Source organism: Anser anser (assembly GCF_964211835.1).
Source record: "Anser anser genome assembly, chromosome: 8".
Lineage (NCBI taxonomy): Eukaryota > Metazoa > Chordata > Aves > Anseriformes > Anatidae > Anser > Anser anser.
This window is the reverse complement of record NC_139728.1, coordinates 23,762,226-23,779,369: the sequence shown is the minus strand read 5'-3', so window position 1 is coordinate 23,779,369 and position 17,144 is coordinate 23,762,226. Positions and strand designations below refer to the sequence as shown.

At 43.8% G+C, this 17,144-nt stretch overlaps 1 protein-coding gene across 5 annotated transcripts in view; it reads left to right on the top strand.

Moving 5' to 3' along the window:
• Positions 1-17,144, top strand: part of TRABD2B (TraB domain containing 2B) — a 286,541-nt gene that overhangs the window by 215,642 nt on the left and 53,755 nt on the right. The window lies entirely within an intron of this gene.

Sequence of the window (17,144 nt, the reverse complement as noted above, 5' to 3'; positions counted from 1 at the left end):
TACATCAGTGCTTTCTCTGTTCCTTAATGAAGTGACAACTCCAACCATTTCATAGTCATTTTTCTCTTGACCTCCCACAGTTGCTGTCAAGTTCAGTTTGATTTTTCTGCAGATGGGGCTCTGTGCCTAGAAATCTCTTTCTAGCCCTAAAACTGAAGTCCCTCAGCTGCCGCTGAGGAAACTTGGCTGGATGCTGGGAAACTCTATCACCACAGGGCTGGAAGGAAACCTTCCTCCCAGCTGTGAAATGAGAGCAGGCTGGTTGTACCTCCTGTCTCAAACTAAGAGCCCGTGTCCTACAGGCCTCACAGCCCAGGAGGAGGGAGGCCAGCTGGAGAGCCAGCATTCCGGTGGGCTCGGGGCCTTGGTGTAGTCCTTCCTGATGAGTAGCTGTCAGTGCCCCTTGCTGTTATGCTTAGCTGGTTCCTTGTTAGCTTTCCTCAGAGGGAGGCTGTGCTATCCTCAGGGAGTTCAGGAGACAGCTTGAGCGGCTGTGGATTTTCATCTCCAGTGCTCATCTGGAAGGCACCTGTTGTGTTGGGCTGAGGAGCTCAGTGGGGTCAGAGGTGGCTGGAAGGCTACGAAGGGGCTGGAGAGCAACCCCTGCTGTCTGGTGAAGTCCCAGGCGTAGGGAGCTGGCAGCTGAAGCCATGAGGGAAACCCCTATGGGTGTCAATCGTGCAGGTTCCACATCCGATATTTTCCTTGGGGAGGAGGTGACCAACTGTGTGTCCTGTCAGCTTTAATGAGAAGTAAGCAGGTAGATGGTGGAGGGGAGACTGTGCAAGGTCACCTCCTGGCCTGCCGTCTATGGAATCATGTCATTAAAAGCAGTGGTCACCTCTCCCTGGACTTACCTGATGGATGTTACAGCCAGGACTCAGCACTGAAGAGCGCGTTGGGCCTCGCTGCCCAGCCTGATTCCCCAGCTGAGGCACGGAGTAATGTCTTAGCCAAATGTTCGCTCGAGCACACCGTAGCTGCTTAGTTTCTCCTGTGTGAAAGAACTTCCTTCCCTTTAGGGTATTCCCTTGATTTTTGAAAAGTCAAGCAAATATTTAAGAGTGGATTAGAGTCTAGCTCAACGTATCCATCATTCATCATCAATTATCCATGTCATTAATATGATTACACCAGCTCTGGACTTCTCCATGTCTGAATGTATGGAAAGTTAGGAGGGACTAAAGGTAGAAATTTATAGCGAGAAATTTTCCCTCCCCCCTCTTATTTAATGGCACACAGGCTTTGACCTAAAGTGTAATTTTCTGCAACATTTAAGGCAGATAAAGTGTCTTTAGCAGCCAAAGGAAAGCTCAAAGGTAACATTATCTAACTAGCAAACAGATGGAGGATTTAACATTCTTGGTAGCTGAAATTTTGGACTGTGGCCAAACCATGTTAATGGATTTTTTAGCAGTCGTTCTTTTTCTATGAAAGTGCAGGACACAGATTTAAAAAAAAAAAAAAAGTCAAGGAAAACTTCTAGCAATATAGGCAGGAGCAAGGAACGACACCAACTTGATCATGAGCAGTGAGTGCAGAGGGGGAAATAAAAGCTTGTGTTTCAAAAATTGGGGCATGGCCTGTAGCATTCTATTAAGGAAATACAATAGTTCTCCTCAGAAGCCCCAAATCTGTGACTTAATGCAGGAGGCAAGCCTGTTTAATAGTGAGGGCAACTATTGTTGAGTGTTAACCTTGCCTTCATATGACAACTGCAGAGAAAGATGTCTCTGGAGAGCTCTTGTTCCAATGAATTGCAGGAAACAAAGCAAAGTAACCAAACTCCCTGATCCACCAATATGTCCTTGAAAGAGCATTCCAGCTCTTTGTATGCTTGCAGCAAGCCATGATGCTCCCTTATGGTCTCTGGTATTTTGCTGCGTTGCACAGGGCTTTCCCAACTACCACAGCCATAAGCCTTCTTCCTCCATAGCATATTCTGTCAAGGTTTAAAGCATGACAGAGCAGGCCCTGAAAAAGCTATGCGGTGGAGACCACAGGGCTCAAGAGACAAGAATGCTTTCCAGGAATTATTAGTGAAAACTTTCTAGTGTACAGAGGGAAAATGAGGGTGTTTGTGAGCCTTGGGAACCTGGAGTTACCCACCAAGTCCTATCGGTTACTATTATCTGAAAATTGTGGTGTTTTTTTTGTTTGTTTGTTTTAATGTCAGTATTTCATGGCTCTTATCTCAACACTTGTTGACTGAGTTTTGTTGTTATCCTCTACAAAAGATTTCAGTGTCTCTAGCAGGGAACTGGGAAGTATCGTGGCTAAACTGCCTAACGATCGATAGGAATAAAGATGTTAATTCAAGAGGATTCGGTTGAACTGCCAGGCACCTCTACAGAGATCTGGAACCATTCATTTTGCAAAGAAAAGAGGCTGATACTGTAAGGGTGAAAGGCATTTCCTTTGACTAGCCTTGCTCTTTTCCAAACAGAGGTTTGGGAGCAAATGGATGACATTAACACTACAGTGATTACAAAATGCTGAATAAATCATACAGAGGTCTAATTCTACCAGATCTCATTACCACCGGATTGAACTATTCGCTAGCTTGCATGCCTCCAGTGATCTGAGTCAGCACATCAGCTCTGAGCATCCCAGGATTTGGGAACGCTGGAAACAGATTTGGTTCCAAACACTGGCGCTCAAGAGCATTCTTACAAGTCATTTTCCAGCAAGCAAAACCGAAAATATTACAAAGAGAGAGTTGGAGGCCAGCAGAAACTCCAGCTGAGCACTCTGAGCTGCTCCAACGCCAGAGCATCCATCTTTCAAATGTCTAGTGAGATGAATTTCCATCAGGCATTTTCACAACCAGGCCACCAGCAGCGGCCTTGGACTCGGTGTCTCACTCCCCATGGTGCATGGACAGCAGGAACTGTGGTTTAGACCTCACTGAGAAAGCAGGATGGTGAAAATTTGTGAGAGCTAATTAAACGAGACGAGGTTTTGCCTGGCAGGCATTCATGCCAGACACACTACATCCTGGGAAACCGTTTTAGGCTTTGCCATAAAGTTCTTGTGGAGCGAGAGCGGGATGTCTTGCCAGACTTCACTTCAACTATAGTACTGCAGCTTTTCCCTTTGTTTTTCAGAATTAGTGTGGTCATAAATTATCTATTTAGCACAAGGTTAAACACAGGACAATGTGAAGTCTTCATAGATGAAAGGCTCCAGCATAACTAGGGAAGTGGTCGTACATAATGTTATCAGGCTGTGCTTCAGCCGAACATCCCACTCTGCTGTGCAAAGCATGCCCTCTGGGGAGAGCTCAAGACATGACCATTGGTCTTAGGAGGCCTATGTTCATATTTCTGCTCTGCTGCTGCCCTACCTGTTGGTCCTGGGACAAGGTTTTAGCTTCTTCATGCTTCTTCCATATTCCCATTGGTAAATAAGAGCGGTACAGTTCTCTCCTCTGCTGTGAAAATACTGCACTATTGTTTGGGGACCGCATCCAGGAGGGCACAGAGGGGCTGAGCAGCAGCGCATTCCTCCTGTGGAGACCTTCCATACCACCACGTGGAGCCAGGGCTTCCCCCTGCCCACCGGCAGCTCCTGGCTCTAGCCAGGAGGCTGCAATATCTTGGGGAATCACTGCAGTGACGAGTGGCAGGTGAAACTGCAGTTGATTTTTTCACTGCGGATCCAGCTTTGCATCCTGAATGAAGTATTTCAAATAGCGTCATGAATCAAAGATGGGTGAAAGGACAAGCCATTAGCAGGAATTTGCCTCTGCCCGGACACCCCAGCACACCTGCTCCTTGAGCCCTGGGTTACTACAGAGGAAAAACCACTCTGGCTGTATCATTAAATATAAAAACAGTAGCAGGACATGAGGAGCAGATTATGTTCCTTCAGAGCTCCTGGGGGACAGGTCAGGCTTGCACCAAACCTGGCCCCTGCGTTTGTGCCTGAGGTCTGGAAGTGGGAAATGATGGCATATGTAGTTCTGGTCCATTTCTAATACCGTGTTGGATCTGCGACTTAGGGGGGATTCACATAAGTAATTCCTTGGCTCAGAGCTGAAGGTGCAAAAAGATCTAGCTGATACTGAGGAAAGTTTCCATTGCAGTAGGTAGTAACTGAGCTTTCCAGAGAAATGATGCTAATGCTAGCTGAGACTCTTAGTGTGTGAGATATTACTTAGACAAGATTGGGGTAGCAAGAGAGAGATTGCAGTTACAGGTCTATAATCTGATTATTGATTCTGTACAGATCTGTATTTATCATGTTCTTCAGCTGCCTCCCGCATTTGGAGCTCATCTTGTGTCCATCTTTCTCAATTAGTGTCATAGTTGCCTTAGTTGTTGTATTGTACGGATTCACCTGTTTCTACACCACGTATGATACGATTTAATTAAAGGCAGAGCTAAGGAGAACCTCTTCCAGAGAAAGAAACTTGAACACTTCTGAATACTGGAACACTTCTGAGATGTATTTCAGAGGGAGCAGTGAGCAGGTGTTAGGAAAAGAGAGATGAGTTCTGTGAATAAAATAGTGGACTGGAAAAGCAGTAGCACACAGACATGTTCACTGATTCATTGGAAATTAGAAGCAGATACAACAGTTTGGGGAAAAAGTTCTGCAACAACAAGTCCACCTCTGTGCACAGACACTTAGGGTATTGTTCCCTGGTTCAGGAAGGAGAGGTTTTTGATGTTGTATGCCAGTCCAGACTCATCCAGCCCAGATTTTAGTCTCTTGTGGGTAGACATCAGTCGTAAACACATTGGAAAACCTAGACACTTTTCTTGGAAGGAAACAGTTTTTTTGGGGTGGGTGTGTGTGTTTTTTTTTTCTTTTCAACGCACCACAAATTTCAAAGCTGTGTGGTTTGGGCAATAGCCCAGAATTCTTGGTTTTCTATTCTCCTTGTTCATCTTAAAAAGCATAAATATCATATTTCCTCTACAGGAAAATACATACATGCTTATGTATCTGTGTTTATAATACATCTGCATCTCTGTGAACGCAGAATTGTTAATACTATGAGTTTTCAGGATCGAGGTACTGGATGCTGAATACAGCAAAACAGCGTCATGGAAAAGGAGCTTGACACTGGAAACAAAACCAATCCCTGTTGTGCCAGTCCCGTCCTCACATCTTACCCCTGCAGGCTGCCGGCAGCCCCAGTGCCACGGGCTGGCAAGGGGTCTTTAATGTTGTCTGCTAATTGCTGATGGTTGGCACAGGTTGCAGATGGAAGAACGCCAAGGCAGAGCAAACCAGGTGCTGGGGGAGGCTGCTGGCAGCTCAGGAGAAATTCTCTGCCTCGTGAATCAGCGCTGGCCGTTCCCCCGCGAGCTGTCAGGGGACGATGAGGTCCTCTCCTTCCCGGTGACTCAGGAGCCTTAAGCATGGGTTGCAGTTACTTAAGGATTCAGTAGCATACTTTGCAAAGAGACTCCTTTGCTCTGATCTCGTGGCCAAATTCTTTTCTGGAAAATTGGATGGGATGCGTTTCTCCTGCAATTCCAAATGCACAGAGTATTTATTCCTTGCTACTCCTAGGCTGTCAGCTAGTCATGGTTAAGGTATGTTGTCTTTTCTGGGATCAGCTCGAAGATTCCCTGAATATATTAGCTATAAAAATAATATTTTTAGAGTATAATAGAAAGGAAACTAGGTTGCTACTGCGTAATAATGTGGTACTCATGATCTTAAAGTGTGCTTGTACGTATTAGTTACTGAAAGATAATTTCATTCCTGTCTACATCTGCAAAAGCAGCATGCTGCAGAAAGTATATCGCAGTTCTACATAATGACTGAAAAAACTGTGGGATCTGATCTCTTATTTAAACATAGTATTTACAGGAAAGCTGTTCTCGAGAAACACACAATTCATTGAATCTCAGTTCTTTCAGCTCAGTTTCCAGCTATCTCTCCTTCTTTGACTGTTTTGACTGTGTTCAGTGCTCAGCCCAGATTTGGGCTTCATCCAAACAGCAGTCAAGTGATCAGAAAGTGGGATCGGTGAGTGATGGGGCAGAGGGTGCCCAAGCATGGGTGTAGTGTAACGCACAAGTGCAATGCAAACACTCTCACTGAGCTCTTGCACTCAGAGGTAGACTTCAGATAACGTGTTGACAGCATCAGTCAAAAAAAAATAACATTCTACCCAGCCCAGTGCATTTCACACTATGTAGAAAATTGCCAAAGGGTTGTGAAAGGCGCTCTCTGTTGAAATAATACGGTGTACATAACCTCTGCTTTCTGCATGCAGTTGCAGTGACACAGGATGAAAGGGATGATAATACCACAAGAAAATCCAACCAACTCTGGATGCAGCAGTAATGATACTGAAAAACAGTGGTTCAATATATTACGTTACTATAGGGTTTTTACTTCCAAGATTATAGTTCAAATCATCTTTCTCACCAGCAAGTTGCATCGCCTGTTGGTTCAGGCCAGGCTGTACACAGCAGTAGTAGTCGTTCAGCAATTGGCTTGTTGAATTTAGGCAGCTTAACAAAACACAAGTATGTTGTAGATTGCCTGCAGACCTGGAAAAATGGTTATCTGTCGGTTCCAAGGTAACTGTGTTTCTGACGAAGCGACAGGGCGTCCTGGAATAGGAACACTCCAAGTTTCATTTATTTTAGTACAGCACCAGGAGATATGGTTGGACTGTGGCTGAGAAACAACCACAACATAAATCATTATAATTAAAATAATAATAATTGTGTAGCCACACATTAAACAGACTTCTGTGAGCAACCCTGCTTATTTCAGTGGGATGGCTTTCTAATTAGCTTGCACTTGTTAAGTAAGGGTCACAGCGTTGGACCCTAATTCCTGTTCATAAGCTGCTTTGAGATCTTCTGAGGCTGCACATGAAGTTTTATTGCTATGTATAATTTACGTTCTCTGTTAATCCCTACAGCTATTATTTGCTCACAGGGTGTTCTTGGTTGAAAGCTCCTTGTGCATCAAGCACAGTTCAAGCCAGCTGGCAGTTGGCTTGAGATAACGATACTATGACAGGAAAGCTGACCAGACATTGCCAGAGCTATTAGATGGCACGTCTGCCTGCTTTATGCCAGGATCAACACTCTGCTGCAAGTACCGGTCTCTTGCTTGCAAACAGAAACATCTTCCAGTGTAGGTGAAGTGGGTAACAGCTCTTCAGAGAGATGCAGGCAAAACCTAAAGCAATGGCTTCAGTCGGAATCAGGGTGTTTCAGCTATGCTTTGTCTTGTTTGGGTTAGTATCACCACTAAGGGCAGTAATATATGCTAGAAAACGAAAAATGATCGAGTCTGTTTGACAAACCTGAAACCTGAATTTAGCCTAAAGGGAGTTTCCCTCAAACCATTTTGACAGGAATGTTTTAATTGGTTCTGTTTAGCTGTTAGCAATGAGAGCACACAAAGTGTAAGTCATTGAATGAAAGCTGATTTTCCTAGAGAAAAATAGCTGTTTTCTGCTGTTATGCTGATAGCGAGTTCCCAGTTCTGGTTGTTAGAATAATACTGCCGACAGAGAGAAAAAGAGAGAGAGAGAGACAAGGAGGATCATGTTTCATGGGCCATAAACTGGGGCACACTAAAATAATCCTCTCAGATATGGCCAACTGAATATGAATCCACGTAATCTTGAACATACTCTGCGTGAACTCAGAATTAATCATTAGAAAAAATGAACCCATGAATACAGAGCTAGATGTCAGGAGGAATATTTTGTTCTCATGGTGAAATATTCAAGATCAACTTGCGGCATTGTCCTACAAAGAGCGTCGTAAAAACTAACCCAAAAGATGTCATTATGAATTATTTGCTAGGAGCCTGACTATCCCTTGCTCGGTGTATTATGATGCCATGTGGCATTTATTTTCCAAAGAGATTAGGAAGTGCAAAGTCCATCATTAAATAAAGCTCAGCTGGAAAACTGATTTTTTTCATGATAGCAGCCTTGGGCCCTCTAAGACTGATGCTCAGTAATCCACTGAATTTATACTTCAAACAATTTGAAAAGTGATCTTTGGTTTTCATACAGACAAGCCTGAAGGTCTGGTGGGGCTTCTCATCTTGGAAGTAGAGTTGATTATGAGCATTGTGGTGATGGTGGGAAAGGCATCAGTTGCAGTATCTTGAAGTTCATTCCAAAATTCAGTCATCAGTAATTTTATCAATATACAGACATGTAATGGGATAAATATGTCCTTCTGGGAGGAAAGCAGATCATGCTGCTTTTAAAGATGGCATAGCAGGGGCACAGACCAGTTACTTTCCTTACTGTTGCTGAGGAAACCAAGTGACTGTTTCTTGAGAGAAGCAGCCCCAGCATCTCATCTACAACAAAAAATATTTTCAAATTGAGTTTTGATTCCATTTTTCTTTTTTTCAAAAATATGAGGAACTTTGGAGCATTGCAGTAGACATAGATTCCTCAGCCCTTGGTTCATTGCTACTTTGAATGTCTGGGACCACTGTAAAGATCTCTTGACTTATCACCCTCTTTCTGGAGCCCCATGATATACCTCAGAAAGGAATGAGAGACAGGGGAAAGTGAGACTTCTTAATGTGCCTTGGGAATTCACGACAGATCTTGAACCTCTCTAGGAATGTTTTTCTTGTTTCACTCCATTGGGAATTGGCTCTGACATAGTAAAAAACATTTTCAGAACAAGCCTCTTTCATTTTCTTGGCCTCTCTATTGCTCTTGTCACTGACCCAAAGCCTTTTGATATTTTTTTTTTCTTTTGACGTTCTTGAGCTAATTGGCCTCAATGAAAAGTGTTTTGTTTCCTGCAGAAACTTGGCTGTGAGAAAAAGTGTGGAGGTTGGGAGAAAGCTGGGACAGGCCAGTGCCAAAGGGCTTATATAATAGCCCAGAATAGTCAGCCAAAATATAGTGTGAGAGCTTTATAGGTGGAGCTCAGTGGGATGAAAAATACTGCAGGGTTTGGATGCAAAAATGCCAATAGAGCAGGCAATGAATTTCATATTTCAGTCAAGGATGATCCGAGTTTAATCCAACACAGGGAGCAGATAATTACTGAAGTGAAACTACGTGTTTGGCCAAATTCCTGCAGAAATGGTTATTCTCTTATACTTAATAACATGGGGCCTTGTTTAAGCAAGTGTTTTCCATTCATGTTCTGCTCACCTCTAAGTCCATGTCCTCAGTGCTCTGGAGCTCTGTCATCTTTAAACTAGATGAAAGTCTGGAGAGTGAAGGAGATGCCTTCCAGACACTTTTCTGTTTATTTCAGTGGACTAATGTTTAGGTTGCACACAAGGTAAGACTTCAGGTGTGGCAGCCAAGAATAAAGAGCTAGGCTGGACAGGTACGCAGCCCCAGAAGTTAATTTGAGCAGTATGAGTTGAATTCAATGGGATTCCCCTTATTAACAGTAAGGGAAGAAGATGGGACATTCTGCGGAGATCTTTCGATCTGCTAAGCACCCATCCTGGGCCACTTGAGTTGGCCTTCGCATGAACCACTTGTCCATGGCTATGGCCTAAACAGCTGGGGAAGTTTCCACCATCATACTTGGGCTTTACAGTACTGCCTATCTTGAGGAAAAGAGAGAGGCTAAGGGTTGGGAATTCATCCGCATTAACAGAGACCTGTGCTCCATCTGGAGTAGTAGAAATAATTTGTCTTGTTTTGTTGGCTGAACCAGATGATTGAAGGAAAAGTTACATTGTATCAATGATGAACAAAAACTTTTTTTTCCTCATCAGAACACAAGCCTGGAAGAAAACTCAGGTTGTGCAAAATGTTTGTTTAATTTAATGTTCACGGTTATGTTCTTTTTGAAAAGAAATGTACATATATTACATCTCTTTAAAGTATTTTTGAATGCTTTGAAACAAAACCATGGTGTTTTTTTTCTTTTTGGAAACAGCAAAAGACAGTTTCAGTACTCTTAAATTATTCATCATGAACGGTTTTGACCCCAAAATTAAGTTTTAGGTGAATAAATTATAAAATGTAAATGGTCCCTACCCGATGACTGTACAGCTCCTAGCTCCATCACAAGCTCTGCATGGAAGCCTGAGACCCATTCACTCCTCTGTAGGATTGGTACATATACACAGGCATGCAGCCGGGGCACATGCAGAGGCATAGCTGCACCCTTACTGTAACATTCATCACAGATGAGGGACAGGGAAGATGGGACTGCTGAGTTTATTCTTTAGGGAGCTTTTCTTTTCCAAAAATCAGACCTTAACTGGGGAAGTGGTAACTTTTTTTTTTCCCCCTAAAGAAACAGTCAGTGTTATCTTCCCTGTTACTCTAAGTGATTTTTATGTTCTGTCTTTTGTAATCTTTGGGCCAGTGCAATGATGTTTTAAATCACTGTGACTCAGCTAACACGAGCTTTTAACCCATAGTGCTACAAAGCACGCAAGCCCTGACTTATCTCAAGCAAATGACTGCTTCCCCTGAAGTCAGCTCAGGCTGCTGGTGTTATTAAAGTTAAGCAGGATTCTCTGTGTTCAGCCGTGTTCAGGTTTAAACAGTAAGGTGATGACACTTCTCTTTTGTTATTTCTTGGGGCTGTTCTCCTTCCCTTCTGGAATGTGTGGTTTAAAAGCAGTCCATCATGTTGCAGACTCTATAAACCGTGGGCTGCTTAATTTGTGTCATTCGTAAGAAAAAAATAAATAAATAAAAACAACCTTCATCATTCTTGGTATTACATCCTGCTCTATTATCCAGAGCATTGACCTTGACCAGCTAATGATAGGTATTTAATACATGTGCGTGTGTGTATATATAGATATAAATATTCATTATGTGAGGTCTGGGAGGTTGGGATCACAACGGAATGTTGGCAGTGCCAAGTTTCGTTCGATGGTTCAGGCCTCCAGCTGTGCCAAGCTCTGGGCTCCCTTAATGTACCATTAAAACAAAATCCAGGCTTTGCTTGAATGTCATCCAGCTTTATTAAGAGAAAGATCAAGCATAATCTTATTAAGCTTGTCACTCAGAAACTGTAAGGGTGCAGCCTTGGTGTGTCTATTCGGTCCACATGTGTGAACAATTTTGCTTCATGATAGTCAAACAGGGGCTGTTATTCTTTAATGAATGCTGTGAATAACAGAGCTACAAATTGGAATGTGAGCTTGGTGATGTGTGTGCACACTTGTGTATTAACAGAACAGAGGCATAGGAATAGATTGTTTGCTTGGATTTTAACATATTCCTCAAGCGCGCTTGAACCCACGTAACCACAATGTTTTTCAAAATCTGTTGTGTATATTTTGCGGTTTCTAAACTTCCATAATAACTCAACTTCTGAACATGACCACCTATCAGAGTGGACATCCATGTCTTGGGGAAAAAAATCAAAGAACAGGACCACTGGATTTCCCTCTTTTTGGTTTCACTAGAAGTCTGTTCACTGGGCCAAAATTATAAAAAGATATTCAGATAAAATGCATTTATCTCTGCTGCTGCTGCTTCTCCTCAATGTTCACAGCTCAGCAGCAGGAGATAACAGTGAAAACCACTAGTGTGTGTTTATACCAGCGTAAAGCCGGAGTAATGCAGTGGTGATTCAAATCAAATATTTCTGCTTGCTCAAAATGTATAAACATGCAGTTTTTCTATATACATACACATTTATACAGGAAAAAAAAAGCTACACTGAAATAAGTCAGGATGTTTGGCCATGTGGCTGAGAATAGATCTGTGTGGGTGGAATTCACTAAGACAAATAGTAATGGATGGAATGTAGATACACATTTGATGGTCTAATTAGGAATGTATTTGTGATATAAAAAATACTCCACAGGCATAACATGTACAAATCAGTACTTCAGGAATACAGCTTTCCTTGATTTTTGGTCAATTAAATTTAACATCTGTGAGCAAGGTACCCTTTGTGCATGGGAATGTGGACGCTTGATGTGACTGCGTGCACAAAGCAGCTTAAAGCGGAAGAATTTGCAGGAGGAAACTCATCACTGTCATGTTGTCATAGGCAGTATCCAAGACAGGTGGCATATGAACTTGGGAGGGATATTGTTTGTATTCATACATTCACAGCTAAGAGGGAATCTCTAAATGCTGTAGGACTCTTTTTATGCTCTTTTTCTCACTACAGAGATGGTCTCTTTCATAACAGATAGGATTTATTGGCCCCGCCTAGTAGTGGCTCTGTCATTGCTGGCTAGGAACCCCCACTCCTTCCACCATGGGGCCTTTAGCCAAAGGACTGTCCTTCCTTCCCCTTGTGTTTCCCTTTCCTGTTTTTCTTTTAAAGAAAGGAAGAAAAATCACAACCAAAAATTACCTGATTTTCCTCTAAAAATACTGTGGTGGAAATGCCCTATGGAGATCCTTTTTCTAATTTATATGAACATCCCTCAGAGTCAAAGCTGATCTGATCTATCGTTCCCAGCTATAGGTAATCCAGATTTTTGACATTTAGATGGATGAAAAGAGGTACTTTCTGAACCAATTTTCTCTTGTTCTGCAGCTCTAGGCATGCTTTGCACTTCAGAAGAGACAGATTTCCAGATGGAGGTATTCTACATCCCTTCCCTCAATGTGTGTTATCTCAGGGTCTTCCAACATCACATTAAGCAGCTTAACCAACGCGTGTTGTGCGTTCATGCCTTAATTTTCTCCTTAAGGGTAATGGTATGTAAACCCACAAAACAAGGGAGATCAAAACAATATACGTTAGAGCAGGTGCTTAACAAGCACCAAGCCTTGAGTTTGAGTGGAAGACAGGAAGACCCAATGCTTAGCTCCTGAAATGCCACAGCAGCACTACCTGCACTTGGCAGTGCACCAATGCCTCGACCCCAGGGGCCGAGTTTGAAAGTTGTTTTTTGGGGCTTGTTTCTCCTGCTTTTGCAGAGGGAAAGGCCTTAGTCTACAACCATAAAGCACCCCTTAAGAAAGCCCAGTTCCTACACTACTGAGGTTCGCTGTGGTAGTGGAAAGACATCAGCTGAATTAAAAGGCTCAGGAAGGTCTTCTAGGGCAAGTTTCCTCTGTGTGGTTGAGCACAGTTTGAAAATTCCTAGACTAATTCAGAGCAAGTAAATGGTCTACATAACAAAGCTGTTTTCACTGGAGATGCTAGCTCAAACCTTGAAAGCCATGCCCTGTGCTAAACTGCCCTTTCAGCAGAACCAGCTAAAAGCACACAGAGCAAGGCTGTATATAATTGCTTTTAATCAAGGAGCAAGGACAGGCTTGGAAACGTGCTTGCTGTGGTGTTTTCCACAATGTGGTAGAAGGAAAAGACTGAATCCAAACTGGAGGGCAGGCTGGATGTGTGGTGCTGAGCAGTGGCACGGCTCAGCACACAGAGCCAGAGGGGAGTCAGCAGGATGGGGGACGCCTATCTGAGCACCACTGAACTGGGGTTTGAGAGCTCTGCTTTGTGGAGGACTTGCCCTCAGGTGGTGGTGGAGACCTCAGCCATGGAGCATGTGTTGCCTCCAGTTGTTTGCACTGGCAGGGCAGCCTCTGAGTGCCACCAGCACTGTACCGGTTAACTCAAAGAAAAGGCTCTTTCCAGGTTTGGGTGACTTCACCTTACCTTATTCACAGCCTGATTTGTGAACTTTCTGGTGTGTTTTTCTGCAACAACAGTGACATCCAGTGGCCAGCTGGGTTTTTCTTGGAAAATGATGAACCATCAATGGTCTTAAAAATGCAAAGCTTTTATATTAAAAAAAAAAAAAAAAAAAAAGATACTGACTGGGAAGGCTAGGCTTTGATGGTATTGAAAAGTTTCCTTTTTGATGTCTGGTAAAATGGCTTCCATTTTCCTATTCAGGGCACTGTGCAAGAAATTGGCTAGAAGGCATTGGTACTTTCTGCTCCTACACAGAGTTTGTCCTTATCCATAAACATCTGAAGGCCAGCATTTTTCTGAGGAATCATTGGTTTTGTGCTATGGCATTACCATGTTTTTCACTTGTGAGACATCATGGTTCAATGCTGCTGCCACAATACCAGTAAACCACTAGAAAAGGGCTACTGGAAAAGATGAAGAAATCAGTAGTCTGTTAAAATAGTGAGGTCAAAACCAGAAAGAATAATCGAGGATTCATATCCTGTCAACTGGGAGCTTGGTTTTTAGTTTTCAAGCCTGTTTTCAAACCAAAAATGACAGCCTGGCTGTAGTCTTTTTGAATTTTTTTCACAGATTTGTCAGAGCTGTGGACATTACCACCAACAAACTGTCCTGGGTGGTTGAATCTCATGCTACAGCGATGTTATAGATGTTTTAGTTTGGTTTAGAGCTATACCTGTGCAGGCTGTAGATGCTGGGAGGAGCCTAATGATATGATCAGTTGGCAGATTCAGAGCAAGCATACAGAAGTGCTATTCCATATGGTGCGCAATTACATTGCAGACCCATCACCACAGCATATTGTGGAAGTCAAATGTATACGTGAGGCCAAAAAGGGATTAGTCAAATTCAGTAGTCCACCTCTGGCAGTCCTAGAGCCTACAATGATTTACTAGGGTCCTCCCCACTGTTTCCTATGGAGAGCTACTAAGTACTCATGCTTCTGTGGATGGGTTAAATTTCCCAAGCTTTTTTGTATTGGCATTGCCCATTGCAGGGGCACATGAGGGGCACAGGCAAATGCTTCAGTCCTGTCCACATGATTTTCTTCCTACAACTTCCTTGTCCTGGTAAATTGCTCCAGCTCATACAACAACTACCTTTTAGAAAAATAAACACCTAAAAGATGTAGGCTTTGTTGCTTGCTCACAAAGGACCTTTTTCTTGCATTTATACATGCTTAGTATGGTCAGGAAGGGATTCAACTCATCATACCTCAAACCTACAGAGATGATAAGGTATTGTGAGCTACTCATCCACCTCCCTCTGCCCTTTAAAATTGAATCCTTGATATTCCCATGAGCTATTTCCTTAAGAATATGTACTGAAAGGGTTATGAAGAACTGTTGGACCTTCTGTCCGCAGGAAACACTTTTAATGCTGTGTAAGAAAAGCTAGAATATGAAGCAACCCCAAAAGGTCATCAAGTAGAGATCAGCACAGCCCCTGCCTCCCTTGCAAACTCTGGCACAGAAAGGATGGTGAGGGACAGGGCAGAAGAGGGAAGGATGGAGAGAAAGGATGGAAGGGCTCCATGCAGTGCTCAGGAGCTTCTGGGTAGTGGTGGGGCAGCTTGGTGGGCCGTCATATCACGTCTGATAGATGCTGAGGCTAAAGGAGCTGTTTAAACTCATGGTCGATGGAGAGAGAATTGCACAAAGGGCATGCATCCTTCCTAAAACTACTGCTTGAGATGGTGAAATGAATTGCTCTGTGGAGGTGCCTGAGCTCTCCAGTGAGACCGACCAACTTGGAGTAGTCACTTCATTAGAAACGTATGAAGAGCAATGAACCCTGTTCTGAGCTCAGTTGTTGCTGTGGTCTGACACGGAGACCAGAAGATGTGCCAGGGAAGTGACCTCACTTCAGTTCTTGCTTATGTTGTTTTTCTTAACCAAAGTGAAACAGCTGGTTTAGGCTTGAAGAGAAAATTGAGTTTTCTGTTGGGTGTTGGCTCTGCAAAGCCACCCTGATGGCACCATGTTGGGTCTGAAAGCAGAGAGCTGTGCCAGCACAGCGCCGGTCCCAAACTGATAAGCTCAGGGAAAAGGATTGTGCCCCATCTTGGGCTGACCCCATTGAGGTCTCTGTGCATCGGGCTTCAGGCTATTTCCAGAGGAGATCTTCCAGTGCATGACATTTATGTGCTTGCAGAATTCATGCCCTCAACAGGAGGGATGCTCAGGAAGGTTAAGCTGAGAGGAAGAACAGAAGGGGGAGAGAGGCATGAGGAGCTTTTATTACATGGAGGAGCAGTAAGAAAGTAGAATTAGGCAGTGGGAGTCTGCCCCTCCTTCAGACTGAGATGCACTGAGCATAGCCTTGCACTGCAGTTCTCCAGGCCTCCCCAGGGAAGCACAAATCTGTGCTCCACTACCCTGCCGTCAGTCTGGAACGACCCCTCAGCTTTTGGCCCTCGTCACTCCAGTCCCCACCCGGCTATGGTGTGGCCCTTCTCCAGAGCATGTCCTGTAAGCGCTCACGGGTAGGAGGGGAGAGAGGTGATTACATGCAAGGAAAGAATGGAGAGCCATGGGGGGATTGCTGGACGTCCAAAGTGCTGCACATTTTGGCCTTTTATGTTTTATTGCTTTGCTTCCCGTGACTGTCTGAAAGTGCCTGTGAGTCAGTTCCTCACAACTGCAGAGAATAACAACATCAAACAAGAGAGGGAAATGATTTCTCCATCTGCCTTGGAGAAGTGGTGGCATGATGTAAGGAGGCTATGATGAAAGCCTGCTTTACAAGACCATTGCACATGGTTTGTACGGAAGTATTTTTAAGGCACGCTCCTGCCAAAACATGGGAGGAAGAAAGGCTCATTCCCTGCACCCCCAGCTTTCCTTCCCAGCTTTTTGCGTAATACTGACATTTCAAAGTGCAAAAGCATGTCCTGCAGCAGGGGAAAAGGCAGCAATCTGGGGTGACAGACTTCGGGGAAAGGTGGGGTGCAGAGTTCCCAGCTTTTTCTGAGCACTGGGCACTCTCCTCTATGGGATAACCCTTGGGGTAGCATCAGCAGACGTGCAGGGGATGGTCTGAGTTGGTTGGGTTTTGGTTCACTCACCCATAGGCTCATCTCTCTCAGCGTCTATCGTCCATCGTGTTTAGGCACTGTTACTGCCCAGCACTTGCCCCAGAGCACGCCCAGTTCTGTGCTGTATCTTTTAAAGACACTTTCCCTTTGGAAAGCCTAACCTGCAGCTCTCAATTTGCACCTGAATACCAGCCTCCAGGAAGCCTTTGGTAAATCTGGTATGTTTGGGACAGAGGTAGGGATGCATCTGGGATGCTGATGACTATGCTGCATCCTCCATTCCCTGGCATGGAGTACAGCCTGATTTGTTTCATGCAGACGTGGGAAGAGGGAACACTGGGGCACTTTCTGGAAAATTTCCTCGCTGGATCTCCACAAGCATGAATTTTTTTTATGTTGACAGTAAAATCTAAAATCCAAATTTTCAGGCAGTCCTAGCAACATACTCATCACTAGATGCTTCTATCACCTACCTCATCTGTTAACCAGGTGTCATTTTGTTACGTGCTTGTAAGATGCTTCACAGCAGAAGGATACTC